This window comes from Python bivittatus, unplaced genomic scaffold (assembly GCF_059951505.1).
Source record: "Python bivittatus isolate LINGU-HERP-01145 unplaced genomic scaffold, Pbiv_v1 ctg000690_np1212, whole genome shotgun sequence".
Classification (NCBI taxonomy): Eukaryota; Metazoa; Chordata; class Lepidosauria; order Squamata; family Pythonidae; genus Python; species Python bivittatus.
Genome location: NW_028277096.1, coordinates 11577282 through 11599750, shown reverse-complemented (window position 1 = coordinate 11599750; position 22469 = coordinate 11577282).

Sequence of the window (22469 nt, the reverse complement as noted above, 5' to 3'; positions counted from 1 at the left end):
TATAATATGCCATCTAGCCTGGGGTGAGGAGGGGGATCATCAACTGCGGGGTTGGCTAGTCCCTTAGTGGCCTGGCATTGCTGCCTTGAACCACTGGCCTCCTGGATTTTTTCCCTTTTATTTTAATGAAAGTGTATTGTTATAGGTTTCAATTGTATATTTATTTATTGTTTTAACGTGTTGTGAGCTGCCCAGAGTCCCCCATTGGGGGGAGATGGGCAGGGGGACAAATCTAATGAAAGAAAGAAAGAAAGAAAGAAAGAAAGAAAGAAAGAAAGAAAGAAAGAAAGAAAGAAAGAAAGAAAGAAAGAAAGAAAGAAAGATTGACTGCCAAAGCATGAGAGGAGCAACGCGGTTCCTCTGAGTGACCCACTTACTCAGGTTTGGTCTCAGGGGTTGGTATCTGTGGGCGACCCCTGCAGAGACCTGTGTTTCATGGGGGGGGGGGCACTGTTCCCTTTCCTCCCCTTTCTCTTCTCTCTGTACATGTAAAGGACATATGAATCCCAGAGAGAGTTAATGGTGAACTTCAAAAACGCTGAATATGTCTGTAACTAGTAAGCTTAATCATATGCAGAAGTTATTCAAACAAATACAGAATAGTAGCTCATTCTGCTTTAATCAGAATGTTAAATATCAGTGCTGATCAATCTGATACTCTTATGTCTTATACTGGTGATCAGGTCTTCTAAATACAGCATCTATAAGGGAAATGTGTATGGGCCTGAGTGATTGAGGAGCCAGAAACTTACAAATTTTGCTTTTTCAAAAAGAAGGAAGACGCTCCAATTCTCTTGCAGCCTCTTTATTCGACTTTGGCGTGCCTACGTACTTTGAAGGACAGCCTCCTCACCAAAAGGAGAACTGCATCATCCCTCGCAACTGAAACTGAAAGAGAAAGAAAGAGAGAGATCCGGAAATACTGTAATAATATTCAGTTTTAAATCAAAGCACAGTACATTTCAGCAAGGGTGCTTGTAGAGTATGGTTAAAAAAAAGCATCAAGATGGCAACCATCACACTGGGGTGGATATGTGACGCACATACGAAACAGGTGGAGCTTCAACTGCAGGGTTGTAGCTGCCATCTTGACTTTTTTGACCACACCCTGCAGATACTCTTGCATTTCAGTGTTCTCTAGATGGGTTGGACTACAATCTCCACAAAGTGTACCTGACATGGCTGGTTGGGACAGACTAAAATATCAGATTGTGGAGAGCTGCTCTAGGCCAAGGAGGTTCCAGGGAGTTGGAAGCTGATGCTCCTCTCAAAAGACACTGGTGGAGTTATGAGAAACCTGTGGGCATCTTCCATATGACAGCTCCCAGTTGTCTTAGATATTGGCTCTACGTTCCAGCAATCTGGGGCTCAATCCCTGCAATTTGGACTGCAATGTCTGAAGTTGGCTGAAGAAACAGCCAGGAGCAGCTTGGGAGAGAAGCAGCTTAGACTGCAGCATGGAATCACTCTAGAGCGGTGTTATCCAAACTTGGCCACTTTAAGATGAGTGGACTTCAACTCCCAGAATTCCCCAGCCAGCATGGCTGGCTGGGGAATTCTGGGAGTTGAAGTCCACTCATCTTAAAGTGGCCAGGTTTGGACAACACTGCTCTAGACGTTCCTCAGTCACCAATATTCTCTCCAAATGTGATGGCACTTCCTCTAGAGGATGCTATTTAAGCTTTCTGTCCAAAGAGAGCCCAAAATATTCTGTTGCACCCTCTCTTAGGGTGCTTTGCTCTGCAGTTTTAAGAAACTCAAATAATGAAGCATAATGTTGAGCGTTGGAGATTTCATCCCAAGTTTTATTAAAAGCCTTTTATATTCTACAATCACGTCCATTCTTAGATCAAGAAGTTTTATTTTTTTCCCAGTTTTTAACCCTTTCAGAACAATAAAATGCTTGCTTTAAGAATATGAAGGTGTTTTTTTTTAAAAGGTTAGATTGTATTTATCTTACGTATACATAATCCGAAATACATTTTAATGAATTAAATGAGTTAAATCAGAGTTACTTAAACTTTTTGCTCTCAGGAGCCCTTCCCACTTTTTAAAATTATGGAGGACCCCAAAAGAGCTTTTGTTTGTATAGGTTATACAGTATTTATCAATATTTACCATAGTGAAAATTAAAATTGACACATTTTAGAATATTTATTTATTGAAACATGTAAAAATAATAATATTAAACCCATTCGATATTAACATAAATAAAACATTTTTCATGAAAAAAACACTATATTTTTTAACAAATAAAAGTAATAATGAGAAGAGTGACATTGTTTTAAATTTTTGCAAATATATTCAATATCTGGCAAATAATTTTGATTTCACAGATCCCTGAGAGGGTCTTGGGGAATCCCTAAGGGTCCTCGGACCACACTTTAAGAAAACTGAATTAAATGAATTAAATTCCAAGTAAATGTGCATAGAACCATTGCCTTCTGTTGCACCTCTGTGTACAGTTACTTAAGAATAATTTCAGTCTTCCACTGAAGTTAGTGGACTTTTTTTTTTAGTAAGCATTCATAAAATCAAGTTGCAGATTGCTTTGAAACAATCACATGCCCACACCTTTGAATGTAACCAATTCTCAGTGAGATGGTAAAGGCCTACAACATTCTTCACTGGGTAGGAATTTTACACATTTAATTAAATGCAGGACAATCTAGTTTCAATTCTAAGGTAGTCCTCGGGTTACAACAGCAATTGGGACCAGAATTTCCATCACTAAGCAACATGGTCATAAAGCGCGACATCATGCGACCACCTTGCTTAGCGATGGAAAATTCCAGCAGTGCCAGTTGCCAGCATTAAATGAGGACTGCACGGGTCATTAAGCGAGGACCTCACATGATCGCAACGTCCAACTTCCTGCTGGCTTCCCCATTGACTTTGCTTGTGGGAATACGGCAGGGAACGTCACAAATTGCGATCATGTGACTGATGTTGTGACAGCCAGAACTACAAGGACCCCTTATAAGTACCATTCATTCAACACTGTTGTAACTTTGAACAGTCGCTGAACGAATGGTCATAAACCAAGGACTACCTGTACATGCTTTTGTGGGCAACCCAGAGAGCATTAAAACACCCTAGTGCTAGATTGGGAGAAACTTGGCAAAAAAGAGGCATTCAAAATGATACAGAGGCCTACATATGTTGTCCACTGACCAAAAAAGAAAAAAAAAGTAGTAGTTTGGGAAGTATTTTTATCTGCCAAAATTTATTAGCAGAGATATTTTAGGTAACTGTTTCCAGGAGTCTAATTCAACTTAAGGAGGCTTTATTTTATCACTACTTGGTAATGATGATTTATTTCTCCCCAAAAACTGAAGTTAAAGGCAAAATAACAAGATCCACTTGCAAAATTGGCAAGCATGGATATTGATTTCAGTGTGATTTATCCGAAGCATTTCTTTCAGCTGGACCAGTTTCAGGATGCTTAGTAAACTGCCACCTAACAGGACTGTTGTGAAGAAAAACTGACTCCCCCCCCCCCCCCCAATGTCTATTGCAACCTTTCTCAGCTTAGTGTCTTCCTAATGACTTTGGGTGACAGCTGCAAATAACCTTATAGACCTTGCTACCATACTCTTTAGCATGGGGAGATGGGAGATGCTAGACTACAGGGCACGTTTTGTGTCTGGCTCCACGCATTCAGCTCAGCCACAGCTTTTCCTGCAGGCGTTAGCTTGGACAAATAAGCTCAACTCACCTCTTGAGCTAATTGTTGTTATCAGAAAGCAGTTCCTTGTATCAACAGGAGTTCTATGAAAGGCTAGGTTCTTGCAAATACTTCATATACAAGCCTACAGTAGGCATTATTTTATTTCATTTTCCATTTTCTAAGTCTATATAAATGTAAACCTCAAACCTAACCCTAAATGCATTGGAACACCTGCCTTTTTAAAAGATCCAGATCTAATAACAGCTGTTCATTTCATCTCTTTTCCTTGTTCATTTTACCCACGTCTGGTGCAAAATTATTTCTTTGCTTGTTTGACTGTCTTCCTTTCTGCTTTATTTACAGTGACAGCAGACAGACTTCTATGCTTTTGACACCAAATCAATCAAATCAAAACAAAACAAATCTGATTGGGAAAGTGTCTCCTTAAGACTGCAATGTGCAAAAGCGATTGCTTGGGGCCTGGTGCAGTATCCGTTTAATGCAGGGATCAACAGACTTGATTTGCTTGCTGGAAAAAAAGCGGAGGGAAAGCATCGTGGTGGATCAGACCAAGCCTTCAAGAGTTCCTGAGGCTGAACTCTGAACTGTCCTGAGGCTGAATTTCTGAGTGGACTGTCTGCAGAGTGCATGAAGGCAAAATGCTGTCAGTGTGCAGAGCTACAAGAAATTTTCCAAAATGTTGAAATCAAAATCGGAATATCACTTTGTAGCGAATGGCTCTGATGGGCTGTTTTCAAAAATTATATTGACAATTTTCTTTCCATTTTTCTTTGCCAGCATCCTTTTTTAAAAAAATGGTCCTCTTTGTCAGTGGCAAAGAGGCAAATATCAGTAGACAGAGCTGTACAATCTCAGTGCCAAATGAAGTCACTGAAAAAAGAAAGAAAAAGAAAAGCAAAAACTTCTTTAGGACTGTTCATAAGTGAAAACGGGGTAGAAAATACAAACAAAAGTTCTTGAAGTCTAGAAACTTCCTTGAGAAGAATTATGGAGTTAACTTAGAGAATGCTCTATCATAGACATAGTGTATTGGTGACTATCAGCTGAAGTGTATTTTTAAAAGGCATTTTCTGTCAGTGATTGTGGCCATTTTCAAAGACAATATGCCATTGGCTACTAGTTTCATAATGGATGGGAGGAATGACAGCATTTGTCTGGCCACAGATGGAAAAAAAGATGATTAAGTAGATTAAGCTTTCTGACTGACTCACTGGTGCTTTTGTTCCTATTTGTGGAAATAGCCCATTTTTCTCCCATGTACAATAGATTCCTATGAAGAACTGGGATACCTTAGTTAAAATGGAACTTGGGACATTTAATTCTGTTAGGAGATTTCTGTCCCATTTCAAAGGAGGTGAGCAGACAGCTGTAACAGGGCTGGTAGGGAAGCAGTGCAAGATGCAGATTTTGGAAACAGAGAAAGGAAATGTAATGGCTCAACCTCCAATAGGTTATGACTATAACTCCAATGGGAACAAATGAATAGAAAGTTGTCCAAGGATCTTCTCGAGTGTGTGGAACATGGGGGCCACTAGATGTCGGCCTGCAACTATTATCATCCTCAACCCCCGATAGCAGTTGTAGTCCAACACGTAGAGGCTCCATTACTCCTTGAGGGGCAGGATGGATGTTGATCTTGGGATGGGTAGAAAATCTACACTTTTGAGTTGGCAAAACTCAACAGATCACTGAACCTTGGACCTCTTTCTCTGGAATGTTGAGGTCAGGTAGCAGATCAACTGACTGGAGGGGCTTATAATGAAGCATAGTTTGTACTCTACAAACTTTTCTTCAAGTGAGGAAAAGGATAATCAGATGGCAAAACTTTTATTGGGTTCTACCACACAATTGAAGGAATCATTTAAATATTCCCCAGTGGAGAAACAGACACACACTTACTAAGCTGACATAACATACCGCTGCAGGGAAGTTCCTTCTGTATCTGGAGGAAAATGCAACTTTCCTCTATTTATAAAGGATATGGTCCAGAAAATGCTTTACCACCAGGTCTTTTCTAATTACTGGAAAAACCTCCAATAATAAGGTAATCCCGGTGTCCTTTGGTGATTGTATCTTTTTGTGCCTTTTCATCTGATCTCACATAACACTTTTTTTCTCTTCACTTGCCATTGATTATGGCTCATAATATTACGTTTTCTCAGCTCAGAAATCAACTGTGGATTCCCATGCAGAGGTGTTGTTCCTGAAGTTTGATTCCTATTCTTTCACAGAATCAGAACTGAACAAAGCCATTGGCCATATCCAACCTTTTGCTCAGTTGAGGGATCCAAATCAAAATCAAGAAAGGGATGTCCAGCCTGTTCTTCAACACATACGGTGAAGGCAAATCCACCATCTCCCTCAGGAATTGGTTCCAGTGTCAAAATACTCTTACCATTCATAATGTTCAGTTGTGAGCTCATGCCCTGTAACTAAGGTTATTCCATGTCCTGCACTCTAGGATGATAGGACAGGTCTTGCTGTTCTTCTGTGTGCCCTCTTCAGGTACTTGAAAAATGCTATCAGATCCTTCTTCAATTAAAGGGTTGTCAATCCATGGCTGATGTGGGTCTTCCAGGCTGTGTGGCCGTGTTCTGGAAGTTTTGGTTCCTAATGTTAGGAACCAAAACTTCCAGAACACAGCCACACAACCCGGAAGACCCACATCAGCCATCGTATTCCGGCCGTGAAAGCCTTCGACAATACATAGGTTGTCAATCCAGTTTGACAATTTGGGGGGCTCTTCCTGTGCTTCTTCCTGAAGGGTGCCAAGCTGGGTTCTGATGCTGAACATGGGTGCCTGCTCGAGAAAGCCTGTATGTTGCACCTCCTGTGCATCTTCTTGCAGGAGGACAATGCCTCATGACAGGAGTCCAGCACACAGTGACATTTGGAGAAATCATAGATTCATTAGGTTGCAAAAAGGCTTTCAGACTCTTTACAGCTCACTGTGGGATGGTGGAGGGGAAGAGAGAATAACCATTGTAGCCATTCTTGTATGCTTGCTTTTAGGGACAAGAGAGAGGACAGTAACAGATTGATGAATTATCATTAGAACAGGCTGTTACCTCATAGAGGAAACACTCCTATCCTCACGTTTTCTTCTCAAGGCTTAACACCCCCAGGTCCCTTAGCCTCTCTTCCTAAAACTTAATTTCCAGTTCCTTGATCATCCTTGTTATCTTTGATGCATCTGTTCCAGTTTCTCTGAACCTTTCTGAAAATGCTGAGCCAGAACTGAATAGAGTGTTCCAGGGCTTGGTGGCTGACTAGGGCAAATACAGTGGAAAGACTACATCTCATGATTTGAAAACTATACCTCTACTGATTCAGCCTAAAATTACTATCCCAAGATCTTTCTCACAATTACTATGATCAAATCTGCTACCGTAAAAAGTAAACATTTGATTTTTTTTTCCTTTGACAGTGAAGAACTTTGTGTTGTCTCTCTTAAATTTAACTCTGTTGTTTTTAGCCTATTTCTATCAAACCATTTTGATTTTTTAAAATCTTATACATTATTATTCATCCTTTTTTCTGTAATCTGCAGATGCGGGAAACATTCCTTCCCCCTCTTCATTCAAGTCATTCACATAAATGTCAAAGAATAGTGTTCCTCTTTCTTCCACTTATCTAAGTGGACTCACCACTACGACCATGTTTAACTCCTTAGATTTCTGTGCAGATGCGGCTATTTTAACATGGATTGCAATGTCTCCTCTAATTAAGAAAGAAGTCCTGGCTTTCCCATAAATACCTTTCTTTTTCTGTTATGCCACATTCATATGCTGGAATTATCAATAGAAATATAACAAGCTGCCTTGTACCCCATCATCATGTTTGGCGACTGATTTCAGGGTTGTTTCCTTCATTTATCAATGATGCTCCAAAATCTAGGTTAGATAGTATCCTTTCTTACCATTTGCTTTCTGAGATCCTTTCAACCCAGGACCAACTTCATGGGAAGCGTTGTTCTGTTACTCAGCCGTGAACTTGGGGGCTACAACCTTTGGATTCTGCAAAGACCAAAAAGACAAGTGGCTCAGCTTTGTGCAACCTTCATTCCTGTACATGATACATGCAACAAAGGTTTGTTTAAACCTTTTTCTGCTAGGATAAGAGTCATATTCTCAGTCTTTAACCATTTCCACTATACTGTCTAATTAATTGTTGACAACTCTTTAACTGCCACAGTATCATCGTCGTGACCCAAGCTGCTCCCCAGCCGCTCGTGCTGATTGAAATCAAATGGTGGTGAAATTTTAGGCCACCCTTCCATTGTTATCTTGTAAAGCAGTGTTTCTTAAACTTTTTTCTCTCAGGACCCCTTCCCACTTTTAAAAATTACAGAAGACCCCAAAAGAGCCTTTTATCAATATTTGCCATATTAAAAATTAAAATTGACACATTCCCTGCTGCTATGGCTTCTCATGATTGTTCCATGGGATTTTAATGTTGTATTATTTTTCAACATAGGCTGGCTAATCATTTTGATTTTGCAGATGCCTGAGAGGGTCTCGAGGGACCCCCAGGGGTCCTCGGACCACACTTTGAGAAATACTGTCATAAAACACAGTATTATGAAAGAGTAACAAAGCAGTTTCCCCACAGTCAGACCTGTCATCCAGGCCACGGCAATACAGAACGGGAGGTGTAAAACTCCACTGAGAGTTATTCCCAGGGCCAATCTGGATGCCTTCCCTTAATTAAAAGGGTCACTTGTGTGGCAAGTGACAGTTACATAGAACTGCCTGGCAGCGTTAATGGGAGGCTGGTGAGGCAGCCCCATTCAGTCAGGGAGGGAGATCCAGAAAGGGGAAAAAAGACAAACGTGTAACAACCCCCAACAGAGAAATCTGAGCTGCTGTAACAGTCTACAAATCAATAGTTGCAAATTCTCCCCAATGATACCACCAGATAATTTTGCGTGCTGGTCCTCTTTCAACAGCTGAGCAACCAAGACAGCTGATTCTTGCCTGTTACTGTGTGAGCAAGTAAAGCACATGGCAAGCGGGAAGGGGGAGGGAGAGGGGGTTTAAGCAGCCTCCTTCCCCCTCCCCCCCACAGCAGCCGAGTAAAGTGTCCCAAGTGATGCTTCTGGCATTGTCTTTCTGGACGCAACTTTCGTTTGTTGCTGCATGTGTACTGTGGCTGGGCTTACACATCGGGCTAAGCCACGTTTAATTATGGCCTGATAAATAAGTCACAATAGCTAAGTTCATACATCTTTCTAAGCCAGTGTTTTTCGACCTTGTCGACTTCACCTCCCAGAATCCCCAGCCAGCATGCCAAGGTTGAGAAACACTGAGCTAGGCCCCGGTAGGATATCTGGGCTGCAAAATGCTGAATGTCCAATAGGTGGAAGCAAATGTCAGAGGTTGTGCTGCCATCTAGTGGTCACCCAGCATTTTGCAGCCCAGAGATGGTAGGCCTGCCTATGCTTCCACAAGGCTTAATCACCCCCTTCCTTTCTTAAGGCCCCAGAATATGAACAAGAAAAAACGAACAGGTGAGCAAGTTGGCCCTGCCCACTTTGGCGAGGCTGTGACCTCATTGGTTACGCCTCCTGCGGTTCCCCAGATAGAGTGCAAAGGGGATGTGGGGCTGGAACCACAGTACAGTACAGTAGTGCATTGTGTCACCCCACACCCTCAAGGAGCACAAAATGATCCCCTCTTCATCCCCAAAGCTACCACTCCTCTTCTACAGAGCCAGACCAATCTGACTGGAAGCAGCTTTTGAGAGGCTCAGGCCTAGGGTCATCGGGGGGGAGGTGTCAAAAAAGTCAAGATGGCATTGGCAACCACATGATAATAAAGCAAAGAAAAAGGGTACTAAGTTTTAAAAGCTTCTTACAATTCTTCTTGGCATCTAAAGGAAACTAAACTGCTCTTGAAAGGGACAGGACCTCAACCACAGGGTCATGGCTGTCATCTTGACTTCTGAGCATCCCCCCACCAATGGACACTCTGTTCAGGTAGAAGAGAAAGAGCCTCCTCGAACATCCAATAACCGGAGGAGCATCTGAGCCATATGGCGCAACTACCTCAAAGCAAAATGTGAACCGTCCACCACCAAGTTACAGACGTTCCCCAGTCCTCGTGGGTGGTGGATGTTGAACACCTGTCATCACAGCTTCTCTTGGCCACAACTGCACTGAGGTCTCCTGTTGTCTCGCCGCCATCTTTCTGCGGTTGGCGTGTGGTTTGCCCTGACTGGCAGGAGTGTGTTTATGGGAACGAAGAGCTCCAGTTTCCACACTATGTGGTTCATTTACTCCTAACCGCCTTCATGAGAACAGATTTTTGGGAGCAGCGAGGGAAGTGGGAGAATCGTTCAGTCCTCGCCAAGCTGAAAAATCTGCCAGATCCATCTCCAGGGAAACGTAGTAAATAACAAGCAGGGAAAAACTGTTCCATATGGCGAGGCAGCTTTGACTTTCTGTTTGCCATCCAATGTCAAACCCAACAGGGAAAAAATTATTTTTGTGCAGAGATTGCCAATTGATGCTTTCCAGGACAGTAGCACGTTCTTCCAGTTGCAGGCCAAATACTATTTGTTGTAAGGGAATTGTTCCAGAGTTCTATTTTCCCTCTTCACAGTTGAGAAGCCAGTCCAGAAGTCCTATCATTTGAAGTAACTGAGCAAAACTCCAAATTGATATATTCAGATACTGTCCAGTCGCATGCACACACTCGTGACAAATTGTTGCACTGCAGAGGGCTCCCGGGCCAGCCAAGGCACCCCTTCCATTTGCCTGTCTTTTCCCTCTCACTCACCGTTAGTCAGCAGATCACACAATGGAGTAAAATCGGTTGGTTGTTAGTTCAGCCTAATTTGTTTTTGCTGCAACAGATTAACATGGCTGCCCTTCTGAAACCGGAGGGTTTCGGGCATCTCATTTGTCCTCCTTTAAATCTGTGGAAAACATTCTGTAAATTTTGGGAACTTCCATGAGCCTGCTGATATTGGCCTTGGGCAGGGCAGCACGTGGCCTTTGAAAGTAGTTCCTTAGAATAGGGAAATAGAAAAAGAATGAGATCCTGACATTTAAAGAAATTACGGTCAGCCCAAGCTGGTGTAAACAAGTGACAAACCATAGGGCTGTTAGGCCATCATTGAGCCATCGCATCCCTTGTGATCTCCTGCTGCCCTTCTTTGGAACCAGTTGAGTTGCTCCTCAGCTTCCTGCATCTGGCAACTGCCGATCATTGTCTACCACTCAAAAAATTTTCTTCACTTTGCCCTGTAATAGAGCTGACCCTATGTTAGTCCTCTCTAGGCTTAAGACTAGGAGATACTTAACTTTCTCAAGGAGTGACGGGATGCCAAACTGGTCCTGAGGGGCCTTCTCAGTAAAGGAGTTTTTTTATAGGTTAGTTGACTCCGTGTCTCACTTAGCATAGGTGGAATTCTTTGCGGGTTCTGCTTCCTGCTTAACTGTCTCCAGACTTTTGTCCTAGTTGTGTTTTTTAAAGTAACCTGGATCAAAGTAGTGCATGGAGCCTTCTTCAACCTGATGCCTCCCCCTCCCCGTCCTGGCATAACTGGAAGGAAAGCACCAAATTGGGGAAGATAGATTTCCATGTCTCTATCTACCTTGAGGAAGCCGAGTCACTCCTACATGGTACATTTTCTATATAGGAGGCGTGAGATTTACTAAGCAATTGCTTTTTAAAAAAACTTCTGCAATGTCTTTTTCTGGAAGATTTGCAGCCTTGCCTTATATAAAATAACAGATATCATAATTGTATAAGGGGGAGAAGGAGAGAGATTTTTTTCTTCTTCTTTCCCATCTCCTTCTATTCCCTACTACTATTTTGTCAATAGTAATTACAATTGATAAGAAAAACAATCTATCTATGTGGTCGCTAAGAGTCAACCCTGACTTGATGGCACATAATCAATAAAAAAAATTACAGTTGAGCAATAATCAAATTTGGAAACCCCTGAGTACTGGAGAGCACATAGGACCTTTTAAGCTTTTCCCAAATTTAATTAACAAAATTAACTGGCTCCAGGCCACTGCCCTTTCTCTTCACGTGCTCATGGCTTACATGGCCAGCTAAATGGCCTTTGGAAGAGCATAGCCCCCCTGACCCTGTTGGCCTTTCTCAAAAATCTTCTCCCAGGCATCGGGCCAGAAGAACCAGCCTGAAATGGTTGGAATGTGAATATGACTGTGGTTTGGCCTTGGTTATGCTATATTTTTTGTTGCTGTTTTTATGTTTGTTGATTCCTTTTGTCCTTGGTTTTAAGTCTATGTTAGCTGCCTAGGGTCACAATTGGTGCCTATGGAAATTGTCCAAACAGATAAATAAATACATTCTTTTCTAGGGCCTTCATGGTGCTGGTGGTTGAGGATTAAGCTGGGCCCTTAACACTTTGCCCCAGAAGGTGAAAGGAATCTTCCAATAAACAGAAGAAAAAGGGCACTCAATTTTGAAAGCTTCTTACAGTTCTTGGCATCTGAAGGAGATTAAACTGGTCTTAAAGGATGCTTTCCAGCAAAGGACTCTTCAGTTTTAGCTGTGCAGAGTAGAGGAAGATCCTGGAGGTGGGGGAGAGCAGGACTGGCTCCTCCTGAGGTCCAGTGTTTCCTCTGGACCACAGCAAATTCCAGGGTCCTTAGCAGGGTAAGGCAAGAAGCAGTGCAGATTCCCTTGCGTTAAGGTTCAGAGGAGGTCCAGGTCCAATGGAGAACAAAGAAGAGATCTGGAATGGAATCCCTCAACACCACTAAGCCATACTCTGGTATGCCTGCTTGTGATTTAGCTTTTGTATAATCCTTCCCAACCGTGTTTCCTTCAGTAAAATCTGGTCAAAGAATCATTGGCTTAGTATGTGGGTGCCTGTTGTAAGCCTTCTGGAGTTGAACTGCATCTCCCAGCATCCCTCACTATTGACCTTTCTAGCCAGGGTGCTGAGAGTTGTAGTTCAGCCACAATTGGAATGCAGATGGAGTGGACCCAGCCTTGGTCTGACTCTACCCCAAGAGGCACATGGGGGCAAAGCAGTTAAATTCAAGAGTGGAGGGTCAGCTGATCCATTACTGCCACTTGCTCTTGACCCAAGCAAGAAGTCAGAGGATGGGAAGCTGCTCCTTCATGGAGAAATAAGCTAATCTCATGACACAGAGACATGGGGAAGCCAGAGGCAGCCTATGTTCATTCAATGGGAATAAATCATTAGATGGGCACGTAAGTGGATGAAATATAAAATGGTTCTCAGTTATGGGTGAAAAGAAAGGGAAGGAAAAAGAAAAAAAAGCTATTAAAGAATTTCTTTCTGAGCTGATCATGATGGGCAGGTTCAGAGGATTTTTTCGAACCAATCATGCTATATTCAGACCTAGTTCACCCAACACATGAAATCATAATGTGATTTCTTTGGTTTTAATAGGAAGTATTATATAATTCCAACCATTTGAGTTTGTAAACCATGAGTAAGTTAGTAAATCTTGTGAAACTAGCCAATTATAGTTTTTGGTCTTAACCTATGGTTAAGCAAACCATAAATTATTACAATGTGTGACCCTGATCCCACTCTCCCCATATGGTCCATTGGGGCCTGGTGATCTGTGGGCTGTTTTGGAGTGGAAGAAATGTAACCTTTCTGCCTGACTGCAAGAACAAAACGTTGGTGTGTTAATGGTACGTGTTTGTGTGTGCATTTGTGTGATTGAATGTGCATTGTGGTGTCACATTCTCTGGTGAGAACATTAGACCAACCCCGTTGGGTCTGATTGGAGAGCAATTTTGTCTAGGACTCTGTTTCTACAAGTGACTGTCCAGAAGGTCCAATCACTCCTACAGACTACCTTTACACATTTAGGCAGTTTGTTAAAACACACTACAATTGGCTGGATTCATACAACATATTGAGCTCTGAATCATGATTTAGAATGAATATAAATATTATATGATCTAGAATAAATCTAATAATAATTTACAAATTGCAGTTGTTAAGTTCATATAATACATTAAGCCCACACCAAACTGGATTATGGTTTAGTTTATTGTGTAAATCAGACTAAGAACAATCCTACAAAAACTGGTATTACTGTAGGCTGAGTTCAAATGTTGTGCTAAGCAACCATATGGTTGTCTGTGGCTTAACACATTCCATGAGCCCAGGAGCATGTTGTTATTAATGTCAAGGAGGAGGAAACAGAAATTGGTGTCTTGAAAAACTAAAATATTAGCTCTCGTCCTACAACCCTGCTAAGCCAAAAGCCGCTCTCTTGTTTGCAGCTGACCAGGTTGTGCAAAGCCAGGCAGGGTCCTTTCAATGCAGAGTCTGTAATTTCACATCTTTTATGAGCCAGCCAGTGTCTTCCATAAAGCAAGGTTTGGCAAATCACAGTTGAATATAGTGGGCGAATACAGCTTGAAAATACAGACTAAATCAGGAGGGAGGGGGAGAAAGAGCAGGGCCCATTTCAAGAGAGGTCAGCCGATGACATAGTCTTCCTTTTCTTTGTTTGCCGTTACCTCAAAATAACAAGGGCAATCATCATCATCTTGTTTAAGTAATATGAAGAAGAATGCATCTTAGGGTTAAACAGAGCAGCCTTCTTTTGCTTGTGAAGCTTGGAAAGCATGAATCATGCCTTTCCCAGACCGGTTAGCAGAACCTGAGGTTCTGGTGGCAGAAAAGAGAGGGCAAAGAATAGTTCATTGCTCCTGGGGGGTTTTGAAAGGAACTCTCCCCACCCTCGTCCTACGCCCAGCACCGCAATGGTGGTGCCGTGATTAAAATAGCCCCATCGCTGGCTGAACGCATGAACTTCCTCCCCCTCCAGCCTCGTCTGAAAAATGCAGCGCAATTCAGAGTTTTAAATGGGTTCTTAAAGCCACAAATGGATCCTCCCACCAGTCCCAGGGAGCTGAAGCGATCAATGGCATTCAAATATAGCTGAATGATACCAGGACAAGCACTTAAAAAGAGGAGGGCAAAGTCACTTCCAGACCACTGGCACTTGCCAGGAAAGGCTCTCGACATAAATAGCGGCAGCCCGGTTGACAAGGGGAAACAAAAACCCCTCTCTAAGAGATTTATTTGGAGCATCAGGTGGCCTTTGGTAAATTCAGGAACTGCAGGATATATTTCTGCAAACCTGAAGCATTTGAGAAACTGTTTTCCCCCCTTTGTCTTCTTCCCTTTTTTCTTTATTTGCAACTCTCGGTGGCTAACGACAAATTCAGACCGAAGAACAGCAAAACCAATCAAATTAATTAAAAAAGAAGAAGAAATGGCAACCACAATCAATATAACACATGCTAAGATCCAGATAAATCCTTCCTTCTTACAATCAATAATGAACCCAAACAACAGACGGATCCACCAACAGAGCTCACCTAAACCCCCCAGCCAAAATGCCTCAGTGAACAACTGGGTCTTTAGCACCTTAGGAAGGGCCCACAAGATCGGGGCCATCTGGATTTCAGGGGGGAGGCTTTTCACAGGACAGGGGCTGCAACACACAACACAAAGCAAGGCTCTGGATCCCACCTGCAAGCTCAAGGTGACGCTTGGAAGGGAACATGCAGCACAAACGGCGTTTTTCATATCCAGGTAATATGAGTAGTCTTGTCTTTGGGGGCAGTGAAAACAATGCCTTTCCTATGAACTTCCAGACAGGAGAACAAAGGTAACTCTTCTGGTAACAGGTACTATATAGCACACTGACCAGTGTTTTGGCATTTAAAAGTAACCCTGTGAATTAGATTAATTCATCTGCTGAGTGTTCATTTGAGGCATCCCTCTGTTGGGTCTCAAAGGCCTGCCATGGTCTCAGGTGGTTCCCTGGGGACCACCTCATCCAGAGTCACATTTGAAATCCTGTGATAGCCATCCCGCTGGTCACTGGAATCGTCCCCTGGAGCATTAAGTTGTGTCTGGGTATGACCTCTATTTGGAGTGTTGGAAAATGAAGGATGGGAGCTATCACAGCCTCCTGCTGGCTGATGGGACTGGTCCGGGGCAGCATGGGAAGGGCTAACCCCTTTCTGAAGCAGCTGTTCTGGCTGAAGTTCTAGTTGCTCTACTTGATGAAGCTGATTGGAGAATGTCTGTAACCAGCCTGATATTGATTTTGTTGCTTTGGAGTTTCTGGCTCATTGACAGGAGGAACAGGTGCATTCATGTGCAATACCATCTGCGTGGACTGGGATGGAGCTGCATGGACGTTAATTTTGCTGCTACGCAAAGGCGCCCTGAAATACCTGAGGCTGGGATGCAGCTGGAAGAGGCGATGGTATTGATGTCTGATCTGTTATGTTGATGGTATTGAAGCCTGAGGTGCTTCCCACACCCCATCCCTTCTGTGGGCTGAGATGTCTCTTATCTGATTGTTGTCCTGGCTGTGGCTCTTCCTCTTCCCGTTGCTCAAAGGTATTCCCACAGACCATTACACAAGCACATACATAAGTAATATACAAAAGTTTATGCATAATGGGAGAGGCGAAATGCTGACTTAGAAACCAGGAGAACTGTGAGTTCTAATCTTCTCAGGCATAAAAGCTCAGTTGGGCAATTTTGGGCCACTTGCTCTCTCTCAGCCCAACCCACCTCACAGGGGTTTTGTTGTGGGGAAAATGGGAGCAGGAATATTAGGTATGTTCGCCGCCTTGAGTTGACCAAAGTATGCATAAAAAAAAGTGGGATAAAAATATAACAACAACAACAATGGCATATGCAATGGGCAGATTCAAACAGTAAGAATTGTATTATAATGATAAACACAGATGCTAGGGATCCTGGGAAAAAAAGCAATTTCTGAGGAATGGTGGGAGGCTCTGGCATGTTTACATGTCAAAGACAATTATCTGAAAGGCTGGCATGTAGAAGATAAGGCAGATTGTTCAGACGTGTTCCAGGAGACAGGACAAGAAATTGGGTTTAAATGATAGGGATGTAGATTTTGATCACATATCAGGACAAATGTTCTAACAGTAAGAGCTGTGACACCATGGAATAGACTGCCCTTGGGAGAGTGGGGGATTTTCTACCCTGGAGGTCTTTAAACAGAGGCTGGGTGGTGATGGTTAGTTGCACAGGTTAGGATAGAGGTAGGGGGTGGTCTAGATCAGTGTTTCTCAACCTTGGCAACTTTAAGATGTGTGGACTTCAATTCCCAGAATGGCTGGCTGGGGAATTCTGGGAGTTGAAGCCCACACTTCTTTTATATGACAGCATCAAGTGGAGGTTTGTCAGAACTTCAGTGAGGTGTGAAAATAACTTTCCAGTTGAGTCCAAAGAGAAACTAAATTTGAAATGACTTATTCTGAACAGCAACTGCAACTAAGATTAGTGGAGTCCTTGGTGCTCTCTGAGCTTGGTTGTTTGCTTGCAGACATTTCATCACCCAACTAGGTAACATCATCAGTGTTAGTGTGTGGGGTTTGCTCCCTGTTTATAAACAGTAATTTGCCCTGCCAGTGTTGGTGGGGGTGTGGTTTTCTCCTTGGTAGTTCCTTGATTTAGGTATTGTTTTCTGCTTGTTTGTCTGGTATCAATCCCTGGTTATCTGGGTGTTGGCTCCTAGAAAGGATGTGTTCTGGTCTTTTTGTTTCCTTCTTAGCTTTTTTATTGTCTCGTTTGAATGGTGCATAAATATGGCTTATTTCTATGTCTGTTGATGGCTGATTTGTCTGAATGACAAGCTTCCAGGAATTCCCTAGGATTAATACCCCAAATAAACCAGAAATTGTGGTTTATTCTACCTTTCTTATCAGTAATTTTAATTATTTTTCACAGATACTTTGACATAAATATAACCAAGAAGAAGGCACATGATTAATAATGCTTTTTTAGTATTGTTTTAATGCTGGATGTATTTGTGTTTTAGATATATTTATAGTTTTTAATGTTTTTTGTAAGTCACCCAGAGTCCCCTATTGTGGGGGAGATGGGTGGGGGAGAAATCCAACAAATAAATAAAATAATAAATAAATCACCTGTGATTTAGGAATAGAAAAAATAATATAAATCAAGTACGGTCTAGTGGTTATGGCATTAGGCTAGGACCTCAAGACAGCCACATTCAAATCCATCATCAATCATGGAAGCTCAACGGGTTACTTTCAGTAAGTCACTCTCTCTCTCTCTCCCAGCCAAAATAAACAGGTTTGTTGTGGGGAAAAATCTGAAGAAGAAATGTTATGCATGCTGCCTTGAACTTCTGGTGGAAAGATAGAAAATAAATATAATGAGGATGGATGGATGGATGGATGGATGGATGGATGGATGGATGGATGGATGAACAAATCAAGCAACCAGTCAATCCAAAATATAAAACTTTTGGGAAATGCCAAGTAAATCAAAGCTCACTTCAAAACCTGCCACAGGACCATATCAAAGGCTTTTTTCCCCATCCAAAGAAATTATAGGCATTGGATCTTATTTACTGTGAGTTAAAACAGAAATTTCAATGAAAAATCTGATCCTGTCAGAAGCTCAGTGGCTCAGAATCTAGCCTGGGCTGGATGCACAGGTGGTGGAAGAATCCAACATCTTGGATTACAGGGGTGTCTGTGGGGCAGGCCAAAATCTCCAAGATGGCAGGTGTCAGGTCATGATCAAAGCCCTGTTCCTTGGTTGAGGCTGTGCTTGTCATCTTGCCCATTTCTTGAATACCTCTGCCTAAAATTTAGGGGCCAAAGAAACTGTTAAGATCTCAGTGTTTGCATTTATCAAAGAACTAGGCCGTATAATAGCAGTGATGTCAGCCTCACTAAGAATAAAAAGGCAGGGATTTATCTGAAAATTCACTGTAATCTTCAAGTCAAATAGGAGATGAACAATAGATGTTTTGCAGCAAACAACTACCAAACCATCAGGACCAGGAGTCTTCACCAGTTTTATAGTTTTAATTGCAGTGACAATTTCTTGAAATGAAAGACGGGAAGTAAGAGTATTTATTTATTTATTTATTTATTTGCAAGGTTCATTTCGGTCTCTTGCCAGTGCTGACCGTCCTTTGTTTTTAAGACTAATGTTTGTGTTCTTTAATTCTGCCAGTTTGACTGGAATAACTGTCTCTGCACAGGCAATTTATTTTATATGCTTCCTTGGCTCTTAATTTTGGGTCCTTATTAGAGGACAGCTGTACACAGGACAATCCAGGGGTTCAAGTTCCATCCTTTGAGGACAGATCCCTTTTCCAGAGTTCTCATTTTCTGTTTGTAAGGACTAAATAACCAAACTGTATACATCTAGTAACCTGCACAGGAACAAGATTACTATCCAGCTAAGCAAAAATGGTAAGTCAGCTCTAGTTCCCAATCAATACATTTATTAAAGAATCAAGGAGTCAGAAATGCCAGTTGCAGTTTAAAATTACCTAAGACAAAACAGCTGTTACTAACTAAAACTTATCAGCCTTCGCTAGCTAAACTTATCAGAACCTTACTCTTTTATTTATCCTTACTGAGGTTTCCTTGGATCTCCCCAGCATGATCCTATCTTTAACCTTTGCATCCTCCTGAAGACAAAGCAGGTTCACAAATGGGGGTTTCTAGGTGTGTGTGTAGCTTCCAGGAAAGAACATTCAGACTGGCCAATCAATACCCTGGATGCGATCAGGTGCTGATTCCCCCAGCATAAAACTGAGTCACTGGAATATCAGCTTGGAATGTAGATTCAGGTAGGATGTGGTATAAACTTGATTAGACATGGCTATGTCACTTGTTCAGAGGATTAGTCTAACAAGTAGAGTATGGTTTCTGGATCCATCACAGAGCTGTAGGAGGCTCCAGCAGCAGCAGATTTTGTAGCATAGGTCCATAAGTAGTGAGAGCTGGAGAATCCATAAATCTGGCTCTGTCACATAAATAGATCTAAGACTCCTGATCTGTTGCTACATCACAGTTAGCTGAAGATATTACAAAAACGTTATGCTGTTTGGAGTATAGGTTCATAAGATTGTCACATATACTTAGGGACAAGAGTTCCAGTTTCATAGGTGACTTCTACCCAAAAGGCCAGCTCCAACCAAGGTTGTATTCAGTATCAGAGGATTTGCTTTGTTTGTTGAAAGTTTTAGATTGCCCATCTGTAATAAAAAATCAACTCTGATACCAAGTGTGCAAAAAGCATTTATTGGCGATCATAGAGATGTGCTCCTAATCTTATTAGACTGGATGGCTGGGGATTCTAAGGAATGAAGACCAACACTTGGTTGCAAAAAGCTGATCTATATAACTTGGGGTTCGGGTAAATATACGATAATTTCATAAGCACCACTAGACTGTAGGAGATGCCAAAAGTTGCAAATGATATAATTTGCATGATTTCCTTTCCACCCCCAGGTATCTCTTCTTATGAGAGGTGGCATCCATCTGATTTTCTGGTTGGCACAGAAATATTGCTTCTGAAGTTTTGTACGTAGCATCAGCCTATGGGGGACAAGGAGGAGGACTAAAATTAGCTTTCATGCCTATCTTAAGACTGGCCACTTCCTGAACATCTTAAAAGAGAAGCTCCTGCAAAGACAACTGAGTTCTTATAATATCGTTGGGATCCTAGATTTGGTCTCCAGTGCTGAACTTTCAGTTAAGTTCATAATTAATGCAAACGTTGCCGTTCTAACTTCTCCAAATACATTGTGGACACAGCATGTTGGAGTTCCCCGAAATTCTGATCAGATGATCATTTGGAGGAATCGTCTTATGTGAGCTGATAAGAGGAACAAGAATAGTTCTCCCTCTGTGTTCTCATATAGTACTGTTTTGTTTTGGGCTGGGCTAGAGTGGGGTGGAATGGAGAGTTACAGCTTTTGAACTATAGTCCCCTTCCTTGGAACTGCCCTCCTTTAGTCGTTCATTTGTTGATGAACGGTCTGTTATATGCAGTCCTATTTTTGGAGACCTGAGGGAGGGGGAGGAATTGGCAGAATGAAACAATTGCAGCCCCAACCTTGCCCGTGTGAGTATGTGAGTTGGCAGGTAATGGCTCCTTTGAGTTGAACTTGACTCCTGGTGAGTGACTTCATGGATAGCTCTATACAAGTTTCTTGGCAACAGCGAGGAAGTGGTTTGCCAGCATCTTCTTTTAGGATGTTTTTGGCTTCCCAGTTTATCCTGCAGCCCTGAGATTCTCGAGAGGTCTCCTTTCCAAGTACTAACCAAGTTTGGTCCTGCTTTGCTTGTAAGCCCAGAGAAATCAGCAAGAAGCTACCAAGAATTAACAGAACGCTTGCACCACTATATAAACTTTTCCTTTTAGCAGGACTGGCTTTTCTCCCTTGTTGATAATAACCTGAGGTTTACTAATGAATGAACATCGACTTTAATTACATGGCAGTTTCTATTCCTGTATCTGAAGGCAGTTTGCCCGTGGTCATATTGCCACATGCAATTTACAAGCTAATTTCATGTGGGCCTAGGGCTAATCTCCACCAGCCTCTCTGAAACTGAAAGCGCTCTGAGAGGCCCTTGCGGTGCGCTGCTTGGGAGATGAGGAGGAGGAAGGGGGTGTCAGAAGGAGGAAAGCAGTAGTGGAAAGAGAAGGAGCGTTTCCACCCATCCTTTCCATTCACCTCACTTGTTCCTTGCTTAGGTCCTGTCCATTATATGTCCTGTTGGAGAGACTAGGCAGGCCTCCATAAACTATAGGGTGCAGACTAATTACCAGCACACCAACTTTATTAATCCCTTCTTATTTTGAGTAGTGAACCCCTTCTATTTTGCTATTTTAAAAATGCTCAGGAAAAAAAAAAAAGCATAGGCATGGAAACGAATTAAGACAGGCTCCAGGATTACGATACCGGACCTGCAAAATAGGGATTTCCTATTAAATTCTGGAAGGGTAGGCTTTTGCTGAGCAGACCTATGGTAGCAGTTGCCAGATAATTTTGAGCTTTTGGAAGTTGGCTTCCAGCTGTTGGAGAAAAGCCACCGAAATGGGTTACAGTGTGGCAGTCGGAAGTCAGCTTCATAGGACTCATTTTAGAGCAGCATAATTTAAACAGGCCGTTGAGTTCACTCTAGCTGGCCGTGATTGAACATCCAGTTTGCTAAAAGGATCTTCATTTTTCTTCAAAATCTTGCAGCAAAGGGGCAGTTTAATGCTTAAAACAGTGTTTCTCAACCTTGGCAAGTTTAAGACGTGTGGACTTCAACTCCCAGAATTCCCCAGCCAGCACGGCTCAATTCCCCACATGGCTTTGGAGCTTACAGGGTGACTTTGGACTAGCCACTCCTCTAGCCTAGCGTACCTTCAGAGTTGTTATTGGGAGGATAAAATTAGGGGAGATCCCTCCCTCCCTGTAAGCTGCTTTGAGCTCTCAAGACAAGAAAAAAACAGGATATAAACGCAATAACTATAATAACAAGTTAATAAAACAGAAAACCACAGCCCAGCTCTTATTTCCGATAGCCATCTAATGGCTGAGACACTTGTTGAAAAGTTATGCAGCAAGAGGAAATGGGAGGATGAGATGTTTCAGTTAAGAGGAAGATCTATCCTGGCAAAAAATAGCTGCATTTTGCTCTGGCATCGTAGAGTTTCCAGTCCTGCGGATGTCAGCTCTGTTCCTAGGTCTGTTTTGCGTCAGTGTAGCTGCCGAAATACGTAATTCCATCTTGAGCCGCTTCTCCAAACTGCCCTGACTTTTGGCTTGCAAGGGAAACAGAAACAAACAGAAAATTCCCCCTCTTTTTCTTAAGTTTATATTAGAGGCTGGCCAAGAGTTTGACTTTGCAGGAGGAGAAGGCACGAGGAAGGGGAAGAGGGGCTTTGTAGCACAGCATCCTGTGCCCAGACGGTAGTCAGT